At 39.0% G+C, this 6000-nt stretch overlaps 1 protein-coding gene across 1 annotated transcript in view; it reads left to right on the top strand.

The window, feature by feature from the left end:
- The window catches only part of XKR4 (XK related 4), a 417353-nt gene extending 413806 nt beyond the window's left edge, over positions 1-3547 (top strand). Inside the window, exon 4 of the transcript XR_004026245.1 lies at positions 2816-3547. The gene's annotated coding sequence lies outside the window, so the exon portion shown is untranslated. The remainder of the gene's footprint in view (positions 1-2815) is intronic.
- Positions 3548-6000: the final 2453 nt, after the last annotated feature.

The following is a 6000-nucleotide window of genomic DNA, read 5'->3' on the forward strand; positions in this document are numbered from 1 at the left end:
GGATTACACAATACACTTTTATTTTCTCCCTGAGTCATTTATTCAGCAAGTTTGACCTCTACAACTCGTATGGCTAGGCAATGCACAGTCAAGCACAAAAGGAAAGTTGCACTGAAATAGCTCACAGTCTGGCTATTAGCAGCACAATCATAGTTTTCTGACATCAACTCTTACTCTTTTCTACTCTGCCACACTGCTTCTTCTCTTCTCAATATCTGTATTTAATTCCATATTGAAGCAAGAAAGAAACACAGCTTTTCCAAGACTATGCAGTCATGTGTCACTTAAGGATGGGGATATGTTCTGAGATATGCATCGTCAGGCAATTTCATCATTGTGTGATGGAGTGCACTTACACAAGCTTAGATGGTATAGCCTACCACGCTCCTAGGCTATATGGTAGAGCCTATTGTCCCTAGGCTACAAACCTGTACAGCATGCTACTGTACTGAATACTGTAGGCAACTGTAACACCATGGTAAGTACTTGTGTATTTAAACATAGAAAAGTTACAGTAAAAAATATAGTATTACTGTCTTATGGGATCGCTGTCATATATGCAGTCTGTTATTGACCAAAATGCCACTATGTGGCAGGTGAGCCTCACAATATACAATTAACATATAAAAAATGATGATGAACATAAAGTAACAATACCAATACAAAAAATATCAACACTAGATGACTGCTTATAAAGAGAAAAGTAATTTTATAATTTGTTTATATGACTCTCCAACACTAGATATTTTTAAATTAATGTCACCAACACAAAAAAAAATTGAAATACTCCCTTGGTGCATAGTATTTGATTGAAAACAATCATTTTTGGATAAACTTCGGAGCGATTCTTGAGAACTTATTTCAAGAAAAGGTATGAAATTGGGAGCCTCCAAAGTGAAAAGTTTTCCAATAGGTGACTTCTCTGATTTTTCAAGAAAGCATTCTTCACTTACTGTATTTCTCCAGCATACTGGTTATTTAGGAATTACAAATTTTGGGACATAAACATGAGCTGTTGCTCTAAAGCCTTTCCTCTGATGCCCAGAAGAGCAGCACTGTGCTGCATGACAATTTCAGGAGTCAGGAGTCAGGACAGTCAGCCCCAGCTCCCTGGGGAAACCCACACTGGCTTTTGACCCGATTGCATTCTCTCCTGCAATGTGGCCCTGAGTGATTGGCTTCCCACATATGTAAGGAGCAGATTGTTAAAGATCACTATTAACTTGTATAACTAATTTTCCTTATGTGAAATAATTCTGGTCAGGGAATATATAAACCCATTGGCCCTCTAAGGAATAGAAGAAAGGAGAGAAGAAAGCATATTAACTTTTATGGGTACAGAATAATTCAAGTTCCTTGACGAGTCACATTATGTATTAATAAAAGAGTTGACCTAATAAATGTTACAAGCTACCATGATCTCTAGGTTCATGCCACCATTACCACATTCCTTACTACAATTATTGCTATTTTAGTCATTGGACCAGACAAAAAGAAGCATATAATTACTGATATAATATTTGCTAAGCAAAGATCTTGTTTAACAAAACAAATCAACATCAAAACTAATTAATCAAAATATTAAGCAAATATTACCAGCACAGTACTGACACAAAATTTTCTCTTGTGCTAGTAATTGAAGTATGTCATCTACCCTGTTATTAGAATTTCAGAAAATAAGCTGGGCGCGGTGGCTCACGCCTGTAATCCCAGCACTTTGGGAGGCCGAGGCGGGCGGATCACAAGGTCAGGAGATCGAGACCATCCTGGTTAACACGGTGAAACCCTGTCTCTACTAAAACTACAAAAAAATTAGCTGGGCATGGTGGCGGGCGCCTGTGGTCCCAGCTACTCGGGAGGCTGAGGCAGGAGAATGCGTGAACCCAGGAGCCAGAGCTTGCAGTGAGCCAAGATCGTGCCACTGCACTCCAGCCTGGGCGACAGAGCAAGACTCTGTCTCAAAAAAAAAAAAAAAAAAAAAATTTCAGAAAATATAAAGTTTTGTGTTTTTATTATATTTCCATCTACCAAATTGTTGACTTTCTCCTCCTCTCCATTGCTTAATTTATATTAAAATGGATTTAATCAAATTATTACTTCATTTAAGTACTACAAATGTTATCAGATGGAGATGTGGTTAAGCTAATTTAATTTACCTGTTCTAGTGGCATTCTGGTGTGGAGCTATATCAAATCAACCTTTAATTATTTCAGATTAATTCATCAAGAAGTTCCAAAACACTACTAAATGTGTTGAAAATATAGTTTGAGTTTCTATGATTGTAATCAAAATTCCTATTTTGATCGCACACCAGTAGAACACATCTTAACACCAGCATTGCCATTGTGAGTCTGGAAAATGAGCACGTTGTGTGTTGAGCGCTGTTGCATTCACTTAGCAATTAACCTTTGACCTGTGGTTTTCTGCTGAGCCCCTTATGATGTTTTTTTATTCTATTGAAATTGGGAGAAATAACACACCTTAACATAACCAAAAAAAGGAGACCTGTCAGCTAGTGAAAGAATTGTCATTTTATATCATTCTTTCAAAAAATTAAAATATTCAACTTCCCTTATTAACCTTTCTAATGCATTGTACATAAAAGAGGAAATGGATTTCTGAAGTATATTTTGAAAGCCTGGGGTGAAACATTTTCCACAGTCTGAATCGGAGGCTTGGGGCTCTGTGGAAAGATGTAAATCCCTCCTGCTGTAAGAGGAGGGAAGGCAGCAGTGAGCTGTCACTCAGAAATACAGTCTCCACTGTCACAAAGCTGCCTATTGCTGATGCTATCGATTCCCTTCTTTTTCTACAGAAACATCTTGGAGCTTGTCAAGTTTTACTGGAGGTGATTTGCAGTTAATTAATTCAACAGACACTTTAATCTTGCAAATTCTTGACTTGTAATATTGTAACCAAGCTCCTGCAAGGGAACATTAATCAGTTAGTGAAAAAGGAGCACTTCCGTTCAGCCGTAGTACCATGACGTGCACAGGCCTGAAGAGAAAGACCTCTGTGAAGTGGAGCACTAGTGAATTCCTGCTACCTGCTTCTCATTGCTCATGCTATGAATATTCATCTGCTTCATTTGTTTTTTCCAGTAAACGCTGTTTTGAAAAAAAAGAAAAATATTCCCGGGGGCTTGCATAGCTCACTCAGAGAACGGGGTACTGGGTCGTGGAGACTTGCTTTAAATGGATTCAAATCCACATGTTTGGAAATGAAAATAATGCACTGTCATCTGTTGAATAATTGATCTGTCTGAGTACAGTTGCTGCTTTTATTTCGTTTCTTGAGACTACCATTGTCAGCATTGTAATAACCAATTTATAAAAATTGAGTTTTTATTCAGTTTCAGAGTAAAATCTGCATGGGTGCAGCTACTGAATAATTTGATTCCTGCCTTCCTACGTGGTGACATTAGCAGTTCCAAACCAAGATCCATTTCTATGTGGAATTGGCTATCCTGTTGCTTCTCAGGCCCTGCAAAACCTTGGTTACAAGCTCAAAGATCACGAATCTGATATTCTTTTTTTTTTTTTTTTTTTTTTTTTTGAGACAGAGTCTTGCTCTGTCGCAGGGGCTGGAGTGCAGTGGCACAATCTCGGCTCACTGCAAGCTCTGCCTCCCGGGTTCACACCATTCTCCTGCCTCAGCCTCCCAAGTAGGTGGGACTACAGGTGCCTGCCACCCCGCCTGGCTAATTTTTTTGTATTTTTTAGTAGAGATGGGGTTTCACCGTGTTAGCCAGGATGGTCTCTATCTCCTGACCTCGTGATCTGCCCGCCTTGGCCCCCCAAAGTGCTGGAATTACAGGCATGAGCCACCACGCCCGGCCCCGATATTCTTAATGACTAAATTTTCACATAGAGGTAAACAGGTCATCTCTTAATTTAAGACTTGGTTCTTTCTCCCTTGCTTCTGGTTTTGTTTTGTTTTGTTTTTTTCTCAAAGAAAGATTTGAGCTACAAGATAAGAATGAAGTTACCAGAAGTTATCAGGTCATAGTTTCACAGTATGCAAGACAGTCAGGCCTTCATATGTTCTTGTAAAGTTTTATGTCTAATCTTTTGGTGTAACAATTTTAGGAGTTCACCCTAGATGAAAGAGTGGAAGTCATCAAATTTGTCAACAAGCAGTCTAGAGGAAAAATGAGAAGAGGAAGAAGCAGGGATTCTTTTTCTTGTGTTTCGAAGATGTTTCTCCTCCCTAAGCTATCACCTTGGTAGTTATCACCAAAATGTATAATAGCAAGCACTACTGAATTATCTTCCCAGTTATCAGCACTAGTATCACGGCGAGTCAGTTTTCAGAACTAGGTCTTAGTGCAAGCCCTGAAATAAAATGGGGATAAAAAGTGGTCTACCACCACGTGACTTATTTTCAATTGCCAAGCAATGAAAACTAACAAGTTAAAGAAACTGTTCATTTTCTGAACCCCAGAGCCCACATAGGTACAAAGATACTCTGTAATGTACAATGAGGTGGCCAATCGTGGGGATATAGGAGCAATAAATAGTACTCTTAAGCAAGGTTCATGGGTAAGAGTTACTCTAGCAGGATGGGGTGTTGGGTCAGAGGGTATCTGTTAATGTAGAGGCCCAAGTATGGTGATGAGGAGAAAACCTGTCAGTGGCTCATCCGTAGTATTTGCCTTTTCACAGAGCAGAGAAGTTCAAAATAGTCACTGCCAGTCCATAGCTATAACAACAGACATGTCCACTTTGGAAAGGCTAGGGCCTGACCAAAATGGGAAAACAGAGGTGTCAGTGGTGTCAGGTCTAAGAGTGACTCTGTCATTAGGGGAACCCACCCCTTGTGATAGCTCTCCTTGACCACTGGCCCTTATGGGCTCTGCAGGAGAGCTTCTGGTGGGTTCTAAGATAAGGTATTCCAAGGTATTGTAAGTCACCCTTGTTTGTAGAACATGAACAACTTAACCATCCCTCCTTTTAACAGCAATGAGATTCAGGGTTACCATGGCCTTACTCATCTTCCCATTGTAAATATATCACGATGTCACAAGAGCCTCTGTGTCCAAACACACTAAACTGGGTTTACAAGCATTAGAATCTTTCACTCATATTGTGAATCTCAATTCTGCCAGTCACCTAGTCTGTGTATCTATTCCCAAACTGGAAAAAATAATTCTTGTGAGAATAATTTTCAGAATAATGGAAGTGGAAAGAAATGAACAGTTAAGCAATTTTTCAACATAGACAAAACCACTGGACCATTGATAGCCCTCAAGCTCTGATTCTTCCTCCTGACTAAGTTTCTTTTCTGTGGGGGGCTTTCAACGTCTGAATTTTCCAGATGATTGCTGAACCATCATCACTAAACCAAAGTAGACAAGGAGTTATTAAAAAATAAAGACTGTCCACATGACTGCAAATATCCTGATGAAAAGTGGCAAAGTAGGTCACTCAAGTGGTAAATTTGGTCTTCATGATATCAAACATACGGATATTTGGAAAAGTCGAGATGTTTGAATCATACAGTTTTCTGTCTGGGTGTCTGGTGTTTCTGGATAGACAGACTGCTCAGGTTTTGTAAGTAATGGAATTGAACTTTCTTGCACTGTAAGCAATTGCTGGTCATATTCTGCTGCTAAAAGTCTCTTCGTTGTGCAAAGAGAAATAATGCAGAGCAAATGATATTTAATTTTTATTTACTTTCAGCAAACACATGAATGAAAGAGGTCAGGTAGGCTGTCCTGGGCATTCTGGGCCTGGCTGCAGCATACCCTCCTTCTCTCAGCCCCTGCAAGGCAAGAAACTTTCTATTCAGTCTTTGCTATCTTTCATAAATTGTATCATTGCTCTTCTGCTGTTCATATCATCTTAGTTATTCACAAAGTCTACTTGATAAAATGGCTCAAGGGAAATACAAGTTTGTTAAGTTTTTATTTTTCAAATAGAAGTTTAATTTTAAGCATTCCTTATGATATTTTTTAAGCCTAAAAACCATTCAAACTGCTTGACAAAATTATTTCATGGT

This window comes from Nomascus leucogenys, chromosome 16 (assembly GCF_006542625.1).
Source record: "Nomascus leucogenys isolate Asia chromosome 16, Asia_NLE_v1, whole genome shotgun sequence".
Taxonomy (NCBI): domain Eukaryota; kingdom Metazoa; phylum Chordata; class Mammalia; order Primates; family Hylobatidae; genus Nomascus; species Nomascus leucogenys.